Below are 18887 nucleotides of genomic sequence, written 5' to 3' on the forward strand. Positions count from 1 at the left end.
TAATATTTTGGTGTATCCCCACTTGGTTGGGTGGATGAGTCAATTTTGGTATATCCCCACTTGGTTGGGAGATGTATGTATGTATGAGTCTTTGGTGATAGGAAGGTCACTTATGATGTTTGAGTCATGGTCTCTTTATTATAGATCATTTTTCTGCAGACCTTGCCTATAGTTAGGGGGAGCATGGACAGCACAACAGAGCAGAGATTTCAGCATGTACTCAGGGGGAGCATAACCCTTTTCCCTTGATGTCAAAGGGGGAGAATGAATTTGAATGATTTAGGGTTGCCATCATGTCCAAAGTGGGAGATTGTTGGCATTATGACACAGGTTTGGCACTATGGCATAGGTGTTGTCCTTGATGGCAACTCACTCAGATGGCAGATCATTGTTTAGGCTCTCAGAATGAAAGAAAAAGAGGTATACGCAGGTTTCCTTTGACGAAGTCGCATATACACGTGGGATTGCCGATCAAAAGTCGCGTATGCGTATGCACGCACTTTCATGCACGGAAAAGCACATACATGTGGGAAAGCTTATTTTTAGGACCATGGTATTTGGACCTATGGTTTTGGACCTTGGTATTACATCCGAAATATTGAACCCAAGCTTTGGGTCCCTAGTATTGGTTCTCTATGGTTTTGGACCATGGTTTGAGTAAGGCCTAAGAATATAAAAAAGGAGGAAATCATTTGGCAAAGGATTGACTGAAGCATTAAATATCTTATGAAGAGCAAGACATGGAATATTGGTGATTGGTTTATGGTGCATAGCTAAATCTGAATCAAGGAGGAACCTGAGCGCAAGAAGATGGATAAGTTCTATTGATGGGTCAAAACTCAAGACTTGAATAGTAGTATCTTTGTGTGTTTTTGATCTGTTATATTTGGCGCATGACTAGATCTATAAATTTGATAATCTGGGTATAACTAATGTCTGAATATTTGAAAGAGTGAATTATTTTTTATAGATTTGTACGCAAGTTCAACACATCTGAGGCGTGTATACACGCTGGTTCAATAAATCAAAACAGAGTATACACTAGATGGCCTTAATACAAAAGCGTATGCACGCAGGTTTCTGCATAATGAAGTAGCGTATTTTTCTTGAAATATGTTTTAGCTACTTTTGTTTATTATTGTAGTGTTCTAGGCTCAGAATTAGTGTCTGGTTACTGTTACTATTTTCTGGGTACAACATTTAGAGAAGTGACTATTTGATTCAGCTTGTTTGGTGCAAAGTATATTGGTTGATGCAGATATACTTGATGTTTGATTAATGTTATTCATGGATCCAGTCTGAAAATTTATGAAACATGGTCCCCGGAAGAATAGAGAAGGTTGTAGCGTTCTGTAGGTTAGCACCTACATACTAGTACCTCAGCTAGTACAAGAGCTAAGCGGGTTGTAGCTTCCTTACAAGAGAAGCCGGAGAACGAGGGAAGGTTGTAGCCTTTTGCAAGTAGCAGCCGGCGTACTGGTATAAGACTGCACCAGTACAGAATCATTGTAAAAATAAGTTTCTAATTAAAAGTAGATAGAGACGAATTGCAGCAGGTGGTTTTCACCCACATTGGGTTTCCACCTTACATCCTTGTTAACGGGAAAAGTGTCTATTCTGAACGACCCTATCCCACTAAGGTGTGACAGTGACCTTAGAAACAAACAGAGAAAACTACTTTCGTATTCTTCTTTATGAACTATAAACGAAGAGGAATAGGATGAACCAACCTGTGTCTTGCGCTAGTCCTTTGATCCAATCTCTCTCCTCTTTGACAGCTTCCAGCTACCTGCTCCCTTACTTTCCCAGCTTCACTAAGTTCCTGTAAGATCACAGAAGAAGAAAACTACACAAAGACATGGATTTATATTCATAAATAGCTTAGGATCAGATTTAAGCTAAACATACAAATGTAACAAACATCAATGATACACAAGCATGTAGGAGAAACTCAAATAGTTTTATTGATATAACAAGAAGATCCAGGAGGAGTTACAACCGATGATTCCTGATCCGGCATCAACCTCCCAGCAAAGAATCCCCTCTTCACCTCCAACAAAGCATAAATCACCCAATACTCTGATATCTATCTCAAAACCAACAACAATTATCTGCAATGTACAAAATTCCAGCCTCTGGATCTCTGGGATGAGGGATCCATATATAGATGTATGCAAGGAATATGAGTCAGCTTATGATTTGATTGGTGGCTTCTCTCTGTCAGTTCTTGCTTCCACTTGGAGACTGAGAGCCTCTTACTCATCCTCGGTCGAACTCAGTGAGGCAAGTGTCATTGGAGAAGATTCTGAAAGCTTCCATTGTCTTTCCACCTCGCGGAATGGCACTGCCATTTGTCATTTCCCGCTCAACGCACCCTGGTAGTGCATTTAGGTGCATTGCAACGCACCTAGCTAGTGTACTTGGGTGCTATGCAACGCAGCTAGCTAGTGGAGCAGCTGAAATGATCCTGATTCTGAGCAGTTTCTGGTGGAGAACTTCTGGGAGAACCTGTAATTTGTTGACCTTGTTCCTTTAGGGGTCGGAACAAAACTTTTAGGTACTTAGGATCCCTTGGTTTATGGACATTTCATGCTTAGAGCTGTAAGGCACAAAAATGTCTATAACAATCCTAGTGTTCATGTGTGTTGTGATTTGTTCTGCTTTACTGCTCCTATTTACTGTTGATATGGTTAATAATGTTCTGATGCACTCATTAATAAGCAACTAACTGAATTATAAGTTTACTAGATATACGCTTGTTGCATTTCACACAGTTGCATATACACGTGGTTTTCCTTAACTGAAGTACCGTATATGAAACTGAATTTGGAAATGAAAAAGTTATATTGATTAGATAATACTGATTCACCCCCCCCCCTAGTATTATTTCCAACACATCTTGATATGCGTCTAGAGATCTTTCTTCCCCAAGTCGCTAAAGAATTCTTGGTTGCCCATTGTGGAGTACTAAAAAGGTATGTTTTTAATGATCATTTTAGTGGCTTTTCAGTAGGACTTATGAATATTTTACATCATGAATGAGGAAAACAATAGAGAATTGTGGTAGAATACGTGGAATTAGTATGCAAAGACTTATCCGCTGATAATTGTCATTCTCCTGTGTAGGAAAGGGTAGAAATGAGGAGCTGCTGTTCCAAAGAAGAAGATAAGAACAGGGTAACTACTGTCCCTTTGACGAAGGAACGAGTGCAGATGATGCAAAGCAAGCTGAAGCAAACCGGTTCGGAAAAGAAGGAAAAGGCACCATCTCGGCGGAAGAGAAAGAAGTGATTAGGGATCGCTGCTTTATTTATCTTATCACTTAGACATCTCCGCCGTTACCCTTATATAAAGGGACGGCACTGTTAGTCTGAAGAGAGACTTTTTTATGTAACATTTTGTTAAAGACTTAACTTTGATCATCGAGTCTTGTTGAACTTAGCTCATTGTACTTTCTGTTTTATGCATTAATATAAACTTGGCGTTTATCTCATCTTCGCGTCTGGACTAGCTTAAAGCGGTGTACCCTTGAGGCTAAGGGCCGGGCCCTAAAGGACACTTGCTTCTGTATCATTACGATTTGATTTCTGCATGGTTTGCTTATCGTCACTAGTTGGTAATCTGATATGCTTTATAAGTTACATCACATGCTCTGCTAAGATTCGTTCATTAATGTTCTTTCCATTGACTCTGCATTATATTATCAATACTTTCAGAGTGAATGAATTCTTATTAGATTCGACTGAACAGTGTTATCTGTGTGTTATGAAGCTTCTATGCCAAGTATGTGTGTTAAGGTAATTATCTGAAAGGTGTGTTCTTTATGATTCAAAATTCATGTTGTTCCATTTGGAAACGCAGTTATAATTCCTATTGATGATTGAGATTAAATTCAGATTACTTTCTTAGAATATTATGTGTGTATGACTTTCACATGCTGCTCCATAATTGAGAGTTATTACTGTTCCTTTAGTGGATTGTGTGATTTGCTTGGAGAATGAAAGATTGGAGTTTTGATTACGATAAGAGCTTTTGAGTTGATAGGATAAAGTTTGATTATTACTCACGAGGTTTAGTTATAGTGATTGCTATTCCATTTCAGAATTGCTGTTCCATTTTAAGCATTGTTGTTCCTTTCTAGAATTACCGTTTAATTTCCTATTTGCCATTCCATTTCTATCTGCTGTTTCATTTACTCGCATTTGGTGTGAGAGACGATCTGTGGCTGTAGTGAGCCTCTGCATTTACTGCCTTGCTCCCAGACCCGTGATCCATGCTCTAGTTTCCTTTTCCATCAGTTTCCAAAGGGATGGACTACTGCTGTCGGACCCTTGACTGATATTTTGAGAGTGTGTGCTTTAGTCATTTGAAGGAACTTAGTTATAGACAAGCATCAGTTTACTCTTGTATTTTGTAGGACGTTGTACTACTTGCATTACTCTGACAAATAGCCTCGGATTGAGTCACTCTTTGAAATAACCAAACATTCCCGGATTGACATATTAATGTGAGGTAATTAGAGGTGAAAGAGACCCTTTTTATAGCTCTACATTTTGGCGCCGTTCCCGGGGAAAGAGTGTAGCCATTTGTTTCTTCAGAGTGGTGTACGAATCTGCTAGGAAAGAGTTGGATTTTAAAAACGATAGGTAAGAACCTACGTGCGGAGCATGTAAAAGCCCTGCTCCATCGTCCACTTTCCTAACAGATTTGCTTTTGCCTTGATTGAATAGAATTTAGCAGTTTATTTGAGTGCATGACTAAGCAGAAAAAACCAAAAAAGAATATCAAGCTTCCATCCAAACCTGAAAAAGCTAAGGGGCCAGTGACCCTTGGCCGAACAACTTTCATAGACGAAATCTATAAGAAAACAAAATCTCAGCCATCAGTAGGTTTCAGGAAAACCATTTCTAAGCAGCCTACTAGTTCCCTTCAGGCCGCAGGATCACCATTTGTAGCCTTTGCTGAGGTGCATAGTCAAACTGAAGAGTAGGACTTTCAGGAAATTGAAAATTCTACTCCAGAACTATTGCAGGAAGGGAATTTCAGTAACTTTTGTGAAGGAGAAGGAGAAACAGGGGAGACAGAAGAACCAAAATCTCCCATTGGAACAGATCAGCCATTAGACAGCCCAAATAAGGGGAGTGCTACGAAAATCATTGTTGAAGGAATTCAATCTCCTCAAACATCAGGTATTCCTCTTATCCCAGATAAAGGAAGTGCCATTAAAACTATCCCTGCTAAAATCGTTCCCTCTCAACCTAGGAATACCCTCCTAGATATCCCACATATTTGATCCTATGGCTCAGAATCAGCCAAATACTCAAACCTCTACATTACAATATCCTATAGTGGATTCTGCAGCAAATGCACCCATGAAAGCTATCCCTCTTCAACATATCCCAACCTTTCACGGTCTTACATCAGAAGATCCGGATGCATTTTTATTCGAATTCGATGTGTTGTGTAGGGGATGTGATTACACCACCGATCCCCAGAAATTGAAATGATTCCCCTCAACATTAAAAGGGGCTGCTATAAGATGGTTTATGGGACTAGGTGGTGGGGTCATCAACAATTGGGATCAGATGAAAGAATCCTTCTTAAAAAAATACCAGGATTATTGTAGGTCTAGAGAATTGAAAGATGAAATATTTCAAATGACAGCCAAACAAAACGAAACATTAGAAGAATATGTGGAACGTTTTCAATATAATTTAAAAAGATCTCCTTATGCATCACTACCTTTACTCGATAATGTGTTAAAAACTGCATTGATATGGGGCATGAAAGAACAGTGGATCGAAACATTAAACATTATGGGAAAAGGGGATATTTATGAAGATAATTTTGCTGACATTATTGATCTATGTATCAGGAGTTCGAGAGGCAGCACAAGAATAAAACTGGCAGAATATGATCGGTTTGCAAGAGACAATAAGATAGCAACAGAAGGAGTAACGCGTGTGGAGATTGGAAATTTATTAGAAAATTTTAAAACTGATATTCTAGGGACAATAACTACACAACTTGATATTTTGCAGGCCAAGCAGAAGCAGATGGAGGCAGAACAGAATTTGGCAATCTTCTACCCCCGATGCAGAAAAAAACATAGCCACAAGGAGTGTCCACTGGATACAATCCAAACATATGCCATCTGTACAAACGATCATCTTACAGAAAGTTGCCCCTCACTTCCTGGATTAAAGGTAATATATAAGGAAGAAGAGGAAGAACCAGAATCAGTGTACTTGATCAACCAGCGCTGCCAGTGGCAGCAAAGACAATCTGGTATGTTTTCAGACCCAACCTCTTCTTTTTAGCCTCCACAATATAATGCTCAACAATATAATATGTGGCAAAATCAGCCCCCACCCCCATTCCCAAATTGGTCACCACCACCGTTTCCTTCTTCAAACCCATGGCTAAATAATCCAAATCAATCTAGTTGGCCGAATTTCCCTTATAATTCACCATATTGGCAAAATAGCCCATATGCTCCGCAATGGACTCACCCTACTTCACAAGGTTCATCCTAGCAGACAAACTGGCAAAGACCAATGCAACAGCCAGTACGAACTATTCCGCTCCCTCAACCTACTCTGCCAGCTCTACAACAAAATCCCCAGTCTAATTTGAGACCGCAACTCCCATCCCAACCCAACCCAAACCCAAATAATAGACCAGTCCAATCTCTTCAAATCATTGAATCACCAGAAATAGGACCTGATCTGCGGGAGTGTAATGATCTTCAATTACGATCTGGACGTATAATTCAAAATGAGGGGGATAAAACAGTTCATAATGAAGATCAGTTAGTAAGAGAACATCAATTGCAACAAGAGGATGTAAATAATCGGCAGTCTCATAATCAAGCAACCACATCCTCTCCCCCATTCCCAGAACGATTAGTCATACCTCGACCTTTACAGTACCCTGACTTTGACATTCTGGGTGAATTACAAAATTTGTACATAAAAATCCCGTTCCTCCAAGCCATTCAAGACATTCCTATATATGCAAAAACTATTAAAGAATTGTGCATAAAGAAACCAAAAAGGAATATAACAACTAATCCAAGAGTCCAAGTAGTCGGCACTTTATTTGATCTCTTATCCGGGAAAGAAACACCCATCAAATATAAAGACCCATGAAATCCAATTGTAACTGTTCAAATTTATGGTCAGACCTTGTCTAATGCCTTAGTTGATCTAGGAGCTGCAATCAATATTTTAACAACCACCACCTGTCAAAAGCTCGGCATTACATCTGTAGAACCTACCTCTACTTTTTTAGAATTAGCTGACCGATTTGTGATTAGACCAGAAGGTACTCTACACGATGTCATGGTCTCTGTAGAATCCTGGGAATATCCGACCGATTTCTTGATAATTAATCCAAAAACCCGACTTGATGGACACCCGCTAATCCTAGGAAGGCCTTGGCTTGCCACTGTCGATGCTTACATTGGTTGCCGGTAAGGAAATATGACCATAACTAAAGGACCCGATATTAATAATTTGGTTTTATACCCTCCAGCGCAACCAAGCCTCACAATAATTAAAACTAACAAGTATCCTGTATCATACCTTACTGACAACATTAGATCTCCATTGAAGTTGCAAGACGCACTTGATTTTAAAGATCAAACAGAAGATGATGCCATTAATAATTTCATCAGTCAAACTGAAGCTGAATCCTTCACACAATGTCACATGATAGAAGCATCATTTGATAATGAATTAGAGGAAGATCCTCTGAAAGACACACATGATCAAACAATACCTGTTACTTCTGTCGCAAATAGTAAAATTGTGGAAATTGAACCGGGAAAAACTTTAAATATCAATGCCAACCTCACACCTGAACAAGAAACTAAGCTCATCCATGTATTAAGAAAATATCAATAGGCATTTGCATGGGATTACCCTAATATGAAAGGAATCGACCCACATTTGTGTACACACCACATTTATATAGAAAAAGATGTTAGACCTGTCCGTCAACCGCAGAGAAGACTCAATCCTCATTTAAAATATGTGGTTAAAGCGGAGCTTCAGAAACTGTTAGATGTTAATTTTATTTATCCTATTTCTGACAGCAAATGGGTCTCTCCACTTGTGGTTGTACCAAAAAAGAATGGGAAATGGAGAATTTGTGTGGATTACAGGGAACTCAATAAAGCAACACAAAAATACCATTTTCCACTTCCATTCATAGACCAAGTGCTAGATACTCTGGCAGGGAAAAAATTCTTTTCCTTCCTGGATGGATTCAGTGGATACAATCAGATTCAGATTGCCCCCGAAGACCAGGACAAAACAACTTTCACTTGTCCTTGGGGGACATTTTCCTACCGAGTCCTACCATTTGGCCTATGCAATGCTCCCGCCACATTCCAAAGGGCTATCCTTAGCATTTTTGCAGATTTAATAAATCATGGACTTGAAGTCTATATGGATGACTTTACACCCTATGGAGATGATTTTGATCCAGCATTGAATACCCTAGAAAAAGTCCTACAACGTTGTATAGCTACCAGGCTCTGCTTAAGTCATGAAAAATGTTACATGATGATGACTGAAGGACTTAGTCTAGGAAATTATATTTCAGCAGCCGACATTCAGGTAGACCCAGCCAAAATCCAAATACTTTTGCTTATTCCCACTCCTACTACTCAAACAGAGGTATGCAGCTTTCTTGGATTTTCTGGATATTATAGACGATTTATAGAACATTATTCACATATTGCTGCACCTTTATATGCACTAACTGGTAACATTGATTTTCTTTGGACAGACAAATGTGAACGTGCTTTCAAGGATTTAAAGAAGCTTGTATCTACAGCCCCAATCCTGCGAGGACCAAACTGGGACCTGCCATTTCAAATATTAGCTGATGCCTCAGATACAGCCATTGGCGCAGTCCTTGGGCAGGAAGAAGATAAAAAACCATATGCTATTTATTATATCAGCAAAAATTTATCCCCTACTGAATTAAATTACACTGTTACTGAAAAGAAATTCCTAGCTATAATACATGCTGTCAATAAATTTAGGCAATATATTACAGGCTATCCTGTTATTTTGTATACGGATCATTCCACCATAAAATACTTAGCAAATAAGCCTGTCACAAATGCCAAAATAACTAGATGGTTGATTTTATTGCAGGAATTCGATATCACAATCAAGGACCGGCCTGGCAAAGAGAACCTTGTAGCCGATTTTCTCTCAAGAATGCCAAAGCCAGTTGATGCAGCAGCAGTTGAAGATCAATTTCTGGACAAATATCTGTTTTCTGTTGCCATTCGAACACCCTGATATGCTGATGTTGCCAATTACCTTGTTGTAGGTAAACTACCAAAACACTTAACCCCTAATGAGCGAAAACAGATTGTTCAGAAGAGTACTCGATTTTCCTGGATTGGGGGCTATTTGTTTCATACAGGGGCAGACATGCATATTAGGAGATGTGTTCGAGAAGATGAAATCTTTGACATCCTAAGAGCCTGTCACGAAGGACCATGTGGGGGACACTTCGCTGAGCGTAGAATGGGACACAAAGTATTACAAATAGGCTATTACTGGCCCACGATTTTCAGAGATGCAAAGAAATTTGTCCAAGCCTGTGACAGCTGCCAGTGAGCAGGACGTCCTGGTCAAGCTGATGAGATGCCCCTTAAACCTCAATTAGTCATTGAACCATTTGAGCGACGGGCTCTTGATTTCGTTAGACCCATCAACCCCTCATCAAATCAGAGAACATATATCTTGGTGGCAACAGAATATGTCACCAAGTGCGTTGAAGCAGAAGCATTGCCTAGGGCCACAAAAGACTCTATTATACAGTTCCTCTCCCATCTATTTGTACGTTATGGCCTTCCAAGGGAAATAATCACAGACGGGGGACCACAATTTGCTGGCCATAGATTAGCAGCAACACTTACTAATTATCATGTCCAGCACAAAATCACTACTCCATATCACCCACAGGCCAACGGACAAGTAGAAAGCAACAATAAGATAATAGAATCGATCCTAACAAAAACCATTGCCTCACATAGCCGTGATTGGGCTGCCCGACTACCTGAAGCACTTTGGGCCTATAGAACAACATGGAGAAGCACCACTGGTTACTCACCTTATCAATTAGTGTTTGGAAAACAACCCATTTTCCCTATAGAATTTGAAATCCAAACATTACGAACAACACAAGAAGTCGGCTTAGATTTAACTGAGGCACAGATTAATCGACTACAACAGATCAATGAATTGGACGAAATCAGGCTCTCCACACTACAAAATATAGCATTGATTCAACAGCAACGAGCTAAATGGCATGATGCCCTTATCAAAAGCAAAGTCTTTCATGAAGGAGATTGGGCCCTATTATATGACTTTCGGTTTCAGGATTTCCCTGGGAAACTCCAGACTCATTGGTTAGGACCATACGAAATCCAGAAAGTACATGACAATGGGACCATCACTTTAACTACCATTGATGGGTCTGGATACACCTTCAAAGTGAATGGCCACCAGGTTCGTCTCTATCGTAAACCACTCACTTGGGAATCCTTCTGCCAACAGCTACGCAGAGACGCTGATATGGAGATCTTAAGAGAGGAAGAGAAATCTTCCTCACCCATAATTCATTAACCAATTCATTTCTTTTCACAATTTGTACATAATTTTTTTTTCAAACTTGTTGTGCATACATAGATTTCAATTTTTTTTGCCGTTCTCGAAACGAATGGCATTTGCATATTTCTGTTGTTCCTTTTCAAAAGGAACAACACTTTTTGATTTTCTGCTGTTCCTTTTCAAAAGGAACAACACTTCTTGATTTTCTGTTGTTCCTTTTCAAAAGGAACAACACTTCTTGATTTTCTGTTGTTCCTTTTCAAAGGGAACAACATGTTTTTATTTTCTGCTGTTCCTTTTCAAAAGGAACAACACGTTTTGATTTTCTGCTGTTCCTTTTCAAAAGGAACAACACGTTTTGATTTTCTGTTGTTCCTTTTCAAAAGGAACAACACGTTTTGATTTTCTGCTGTTCCTTTTCAAAAGGAACAACATGTTTTGATTTTCTGTTGTTCCTTTTCAAAAGGAACAACACGTTTTGATTTTCTGCTGTTCCTTTTCAAAAGGAACAACACGTTTTGATTTTCTGCTGTTTTTTTTCAAAAGGAACAACACATTTTTATTTTTGTTGTTCCTTTTTCAAAAGGAATGACATTGCTTTGTTCTGTTGTTCCTTTTCCAAAAGGAACGTCATTTTCACTTTTTGAACTCATGCTCCTTTATTCATCTAGTACTTCTTCTCTCTTTGTGACACAGCTAACCTCTTGCTGGTCCAAGTAAGGATGCTTCTTGCCCCTATTCTTTCAAAGTCTTTTAGAGACAAGCAATGCACTTATGCAATGAATCTAAATCACAACATACTGAAATCAGGCAATTATAAATCTCTATCTTTATGAGGCTATGTATTGGTAAGAAGACAGAAGGAAGGATGTACTTATCTTTTTGCTATCATTGTCTTACTAATCTTGCCATGATTGGTTATCTTTTATCATGCCATTCTTTTATTTGATTTTGTTTAGGAATAAGAGTAAAGGGTCTATATCCTCCTATTGAGATGATAAGACTTCTTCCACCATTCCTACTCTTAAGGAGTGTTGAACCACCCTTTGTGGATATATAAGGAATAGTACTTTATCAAAAAGAGAAAGAGAAAGCAAATGAATTATAAATTTTCAAATGCAGGATAGGGGGTCTCATCAAGAGCCAACCTACCATGATCATGAGGATGGAAGCGAAGTGGCATTCCCACTATGGTCACCACACCAGGGATATGGTCCAAAAGTTATAGTAAAAGAAAAAAACCTTGGAACAGGAGGTCTCATCACGAGCCGGCCTGCCCACTTTTCGTCCCCTCCTCGTGAATGGCATTATGTCTACCTGGTTACCAAGCCAGCATAATGGCCTACACTTTGACATCGCATTACTTAATATGCACAAAAAGGATCATGGTTCCGTGGGTGAAATAAACAACTCTGCCAAGGTTATGGACACTTGTCGGCAGCAGAGCACTGTTAATGGTATCGAGGTCACATTAATTACACCAATAGGTAGGATACTAATACTCTTTTGTTTCTTATATCCTAGGCACTAATCATACATTATCTCCCGACTTATATACCGCATGGACATTTATTACAGCAATCATGGCAGAGGAGGTGACAATGACCACTTGAGATTTGGAAAGTACGACAGACGTCCTATCCCTGGCCTCGCATCATATCACAACAGCCTCTTACGTAATATGTGATCCAACTTTACGCCTCGATTTCGACAAATCGTTGTTTTTCTAAACATGGCATATTTTCATACGTTGTTCCTTTATGACTTGGTTATAGATCGGGGTGCCGCTCCTTTCTTTGACGGCTGGGGCAGCCTATCGCATTGCGGGGGGGAGGTTCACCTCACGATTCCCCGGGTTATGTGTCATCTCATTATTCGGGAAAGATAGCATACCACGAAATAGCACGGTTTAACGGCATGACATTTCTATTTTTTTTTCTATACAAGTTGTTGTTCATAACTCATTTCTGTTGCATACTCTGAGTTTTTTCCAAATCCGACAATCACTACTCTCTCTGTGTTTCAAACAGCACAAGCAATTGCTGTTCCATTGTGAATCCACAGTGAAACCATGGGAGGCAGGGCAGTTCGAAGCGAACCACAAAAGTTGACAGTCTCCACTGCTGCTCGGGAGATCCTGGAAAGAGCAGGGTGGCTGACTTATCTCAACCGCCTGAAGGAGTCCAATGAAATAGTAGCAATGGAATTTCTGTAGAATCTGCAGGAGGATCACTCCACAGTGCGGGGGAAGCAAATAGCAGTCACCGACGACATAATTGCCAAAGTCTCGGGACTACCAGCCACCAGACCTGTATGGACATTGAAGAAGGAAAGACTCCAAAAGATCATGGAAATTTTCCAGGACGAAGGCTAGAGCTTAACAGTTAAAGGGAAGGGAGTCCTTCCAGCAACGCTAGGAGAACCCTGGGTAGAACTAGCGAGAACAGTGCAAAGCTACATCACCTGCGAGGGGAGAAAAGACGTGGTAAGGCCACGACACCTTAAACTCTTAGCTTTTTTAAAACAGAAATGCTCTGTAATCCTTCCTGCACTTTTGAATTCTTTACTCCATGACGCCGCACGAAGCTTGAAAAAGGAACAGCATGTAGAATCAGTTTTCAGCCACCATGGATTAATTCAATTAATAGTTAGTCATAGTCTTACCTAGCAGCAAAGCAGCTGGAAAGAATTAATTGCAATAATTGAGGGGAGAGCGACAACACCTTCCCCAAAATGTAAACATACTCTAAGCACACCAGAACGTTCGAAAAAATGCAGAGAATTAAGAAAACAGATATCTGTTGCAAGCACATCCAAACGACCAGAAACTTGCCAGGAGTCAGCAAAACGGAAGCATGACACTGAGACACCGGAACAGCCAGAGAAATGCAGAAAATCAGTCCGGTTAGCCCGAATAAGAGGAAGGCTAGAAAAAATCCAGGAAAGCACTAGCCAGCCAGTGGTAATTGAGGATGAACAACCCACACGACCAGAGATAGAAGAAGAACAAGTTGAAGGAGAAAAGGAAGGGGAGGCCGAGAAGGCTAAGCGATCCGAAGAAGAAAACGATGAAGTAGCCGAGGTAGAAGTTGAACATCCTGAGATAGAAGCCGAGAACCCTGAAATGGAAATTGAGCATCCTGAGGCAGAAGATGGACAATCCAGGCAGGAGGAGGAAATGGGACAGCAGGTAGGTAGCCCACCACAGGACCCAGTAGGAGAAGAGGAATTGGTCACAATCTTGGCCAATATGGGTGAGTATGGCCAACCTTCCACTCCACCATACCTCCGCGACAAACCCCAGGAAGAAGATGCACCTGAAAAATCACATGCAGAAGAGGCAGAGGAAGGAAATTTGCTCGTTCATGATGAAAAAGAGATAGGAGATACTAAGAGGGAACAATTTGTTCCCACAGCACTAGAAGAAATAAGAGAAGAAGTGAGAATAGAAAGCGAAGCCACGGAATCAGCTAGGGTTCTTACCCCGGACAGCCAGCACAACATAGTGAAGAAGTACCCGAGGAGAAAGATCAAGGGACTAGTCATGGCCCAGAACGCAGCAAAAAGCCTGTTGTTCCTTCTAACAAACATTGGAAATTAGAGAATTACGAAAGGAACAGCGGAGGTTATTGAGCATAATAGCCCAGCTCCACCAGCAGATCAAGATTCTGAAAGCAAGGTAGAGGACAAGAAAGACCGCCAGTAAGAAAAAGATGACCGCTGCAGTAAGAAACCGCAGGATAAAACAACGGAGGACTAAAAATCGCTCTGTTGATCAAAACCCTGCCCAAAATCCAACTGTTGTTCCAATTGAAGATGAAGGCCCAGCTATTGTTCCAAACGAAGTCGAAGGCCCAGCTGACATTCCAAATCAAGTTGAAGGCCCAGCTGACATACCAAATCAAGCTGAAGGCCCAGCTGCTGTTCCAAATGAAGCTGAGGGACAGACTACTGTTCCATTTGAAAAGGAACAGCTACCAGCCGGTATTCATGATAAAAAAGAAAAAAAAAAGACAACAAGGAGATTAAAACAGAGGCACCACCCTCAAGGGTGATAAGGGTTCTGAACTCAAAGCAACGAAATAAGAAAGTTCAGGTAAAACTCTCAGCCTCCACTGATGCATGGAAAAGAGATCCAAAGACAAGGACCTTGCACAAAGGATTGAAAGAGGCTCAGCAAGAGATGGAGAGGCTTAGAGAGCAGACAGTCCCTCATGAGAAGTATGAAGAACTCCAACAAAAGCTACGGAATGTCAATCAATCTGAAAGCCAGGCCTTTGAAGGGTGGCAAAAGGAACAGGAGAAGGTTGCAAAGGTAACTCGTAGGTTAGATACTGTTATCAAACAGATGGATACCTTGTGTTCTTTATACAATGACGTTTTAGCATGTAGGGCCCCTGCCAAAAACTATGCTTTGTTTTTATTGGAACGATACTTGCAATTAAAGATAAAGGTTGTTAAAGCAGGTGCCCCGATACAAATTAATACTGTCAATGACTTTATAGATTGTTGTAAACATTATGGAGTGAAGGTCCAAAGATTGCTATGTGAATTCTATTTGCATAACCTCGTGCTAGATCAGGAAACTGAGTTGAACCCTGGCCCTTTTGTTGGGGACATTCAATTGCAAGCATTCATCTCATTCGGGGTCAATAAGATTAAATGGCTCAAAGCCTATAACACTTTTCAGAGATAGGAAAATGGCCTAGACCTGTGGGTAAGGGCTGAGCCTAGGGACCCAACACAGCTATGGAGAGCACATAGAAACCTTATGAGAACTCCGGATGTCATTGAAACATTAGGACCCATGCACGAGGCACTCATTTGACAAATTTTAGAATATTTTGTTTCTATCAAAGACCTCGCCATTGATGCAGCCAAATTCCGGTACCGAACCTCTAATCCAAACATCCAACTCAGGGAGCCATTTAAGTATGAGAATTTTCATTTAGCCGCCAATCGTTTGAACGTATATAGTGAAAGCATCTTGAGGGCAGGACCATCCTGGTTAGGATATAGATTCCGCAGTCCAATTATTTGGCATCCTGCACCCAGATATCAAGCCCTATATGAGATGCCTGAGGGTCAAACAGGCCAGTTCCTTGACTACTTAGTCACTCACCATGGCTGTAGGCCTCCACATGAGATTCCTTCTCCAGCCTACTCTCTCACTGCTTTGCATGTCAACTACAACGTTTTCATGAGGGCATGAAACAGGGTAAGTAGGGGGGTGTGTGGAGTACTAAAAAGGTATGTTTTTAATGATCTTTTTAGTGGCTTTTCAGTAGGACTTATAAATATTTTACATCATGTATGAGGAAAACAATAGAGAATTGTGGTAGAATACGTGGAATTAGTATGCAAAGACTTATCCGCTGATAATTGTCATTCTCCTGTGTAGGAAAGGGTAGAAATGAGGAGCTGCTGTTCCAAAGAAGAAGATAAGAACAGGGTAACTGCTGTCCCTTTGACGAAGGACCGAGTGTAGATGAGGCAAAGCAAGCTGAAGCAAACCGGTCTGGAAAAGAAAGAAAAGGCACCAGCTCGGCGGAAGAGAAAGAAGTGATTAGGGATTAACAGTTTTTCGAATGCCTCAGGATCTTCGATCCTGAGGGATCGCTGCTTTATTTATCTTATCACTTAGACATCCCCGCCGTTACCCTTATATAAAGGGACGACACTGTTAGTCTGAGGAGAGACATTTTTATGTAACTTTTTGTTAAAGACTTAACTTTGATCATCAAGTCTCGTTGAGCTTGGCTCATTGTACTTTTTGTTTTATGCATTAATATAAACTTGGCGATTATCTCATCTTCGCGTCTAGATTAGCTTAAAGAGGTGTACCCTTGAAGCTAAGGGCCCGGCCCCGGAGGACACTTGCTTCTGTATCATTACAATTTGATTTCTGCGTGATTTGCTTATCGTCACTAGTTGGTAATCTGATATGCTTTATAAGCTACATCACATGCTCTGCTAAGATTCCGTCATTAATGTTCTTTCCATTGACTCTGCATTATATTATCAATACTTTCAGAGTGAATGAATTCTTATTAGATTCAACTGAACAGTGTTATCCGTGTGTTATGAAGCTTCTATGCTAAGTATGTGTGTTAAGGTAATTATCTGAAAGGTGTGTTCTTTATGATTCAGAATTCATGCTGTTCCATTTGGAAACACAATTATAATTCCTGTTGATGATTGAGATTAAATTCAGATTACTTTCTTAGAATATTATGTGTGTATGACTTTCACATGCTGTTCCATAATTGAGAGTTATTACTGTTCCTTTAGTGGATTGCGTGATTTTCTTGGAGAATGAAAGATTGGAGTTTTGATTACGATAAGAGCTTTTGAGTTGATAGGATAAAGTTTGATTATTACTCGCGAGGTTTAGTTATAGTGATTGCTGTTCCATTTTAGAATTGCTGTTCCATTTTAAGCATTGTTGTTCCTTTCTAGAATTACCGTTTAATTTCCTATTTGTCGTTCCATTTATATCTGTTGTTTCATTTACTCGCATTTGGTGTGAGAGACGATCTATGGCTGTAGTGAGCCTCTGCATTTACTGCCTTGCTCCCAGACCCGTGATCCATGCTCTAGTTTCCTTTTCCATCAGTTTCCAAAGGGATGGACTACTGCTGTCGAACCCTTGACTGATATTTTGAGAGTGTGTGCTTTAGTCATTTGAAGGAACTTAGTTATAGACATGCATCAGTTTACTCTTGTATTTTGTAGGACGATGTACTACTTGCATTACTCTGACAAATAGCCTCGGATTGAGTCACTCTTTGAAATAACCAAACGTTCCCGGATTGACATATTAATGTGAGGTAATTAGAGGTGAAAGAGACCCTTTTTATAGCTCTACACCCATCATATGGAATAAGGCTCCACTCTCCAGATACCAGACACTACCCATCACCGTGCTCACCATACATGCGATGAGGGTGAAATTAAACTCAAATTGTGAAGCTAAGGCTTCACCTGTTGCTCCCCCTGCGGGTTTCTTGCCCCCTTTCTTGTGTGGAAACTTCATGGCATAGTGTCCTAGTTCATGATAGTGAAAGCACTTGATTTTGGAAAAGTGTTTCTTCTTTCCCCATTGACCATATTCTCGTTTGGATTGGTATTTATTCCATTTCCTTTCTAGTCAAGGCACAATTCTCCTCATCCTCAACCTTTGATGAGGTCCAATCTCTAGTATTCTACCTTGTTTCCTCCTGTGCCAAATCCTACCAAAGGAGTTCTGAATTTGGTAGCTTCTCCCTCCCATTCACTAAATCCTGGTAGTTGTGTTAGTTCTTGGGAAAGCCTAGAAGGGATAGGATCATGAGATTATCCTCCACAACTATAACCAAAACTCCTCCAAGTTCATCATGAAATTTTATGAACCAGCTAAGGTATTGTTGAGTAGATTTAGTCTTCTATATCTTGATATTCAGAAGCTTGTCCTCAAGCTCCATGTTCTTATGGCTGCTACTATTCTGGAAAAAATCTGTCAGTGTCTGCCACATTGCATACATGGTTTCTTTCCTGTGGAGATTGGAGACTGTGATCCTTCACACCTTCCAATATCATTCTCCTCGCCTTGGCTACACACTTCTTCCATTCTACTAGATATTGAACATCAATTGTTGGTGGTTTTGAGATCTCAATATATATGAATTCCTTTAACCCATTATCTTCGAACACTACCTCCATTGTATCCTTCGAAGAAACATAATTTGAGCTTCCCTCAATACTCAAGTCTTGGTTCATAGAAAGACATCTTACTAGCTTTGAAGAATTTATCCTACAAATTCAATCCTTTTGTAAATACAACTTCAAATTATGTTCTCTAGTGTGAATCCTGCTCCGATACCATGTAAAAATTCTATGTAGATTCAAATTTGTACATGTAATTTACTAAAACATAAGACTCAAATATACTCTACTCATATGCAGAAATCAATTAATGATCGAGAAAGGAAATCATAAACATGTGACATGATTCAACACACATACATAAAGGCTCATCTATGGGAAAACAGCTGCTCAAAACCCCTTCCTATATGTATTGCATTAATTAGAAAATAGAGAAGAAATGCAATGCTTTCTCAAGCATGAGCAACCTCTACACTAGTATAGTATATCTCATTGCTTCACAAACTAACTCTAGCCAACACTTAACCAATTTATCAACCTACCAAGCTCCCATTTCCTTGCATTGTTCCTTGAGGAATTAACCCCTATTAATTAGGGATATTT

The sequence above is a fragment of the Pinus tabuliformis genome, chromosome 9, assembly GCF_031772625.1.
Source record: "Pinus tabuliformis cultivar Carrire ecotype Pingquan chromosome 9, CPIR1, whole genome shotgun sequence".
NCBI lineage: Eukaryota > Viridiplantae > Streptophyta > Pinopsida > Pinales > Pinaceae > Pinus > Pinus tabuliformis.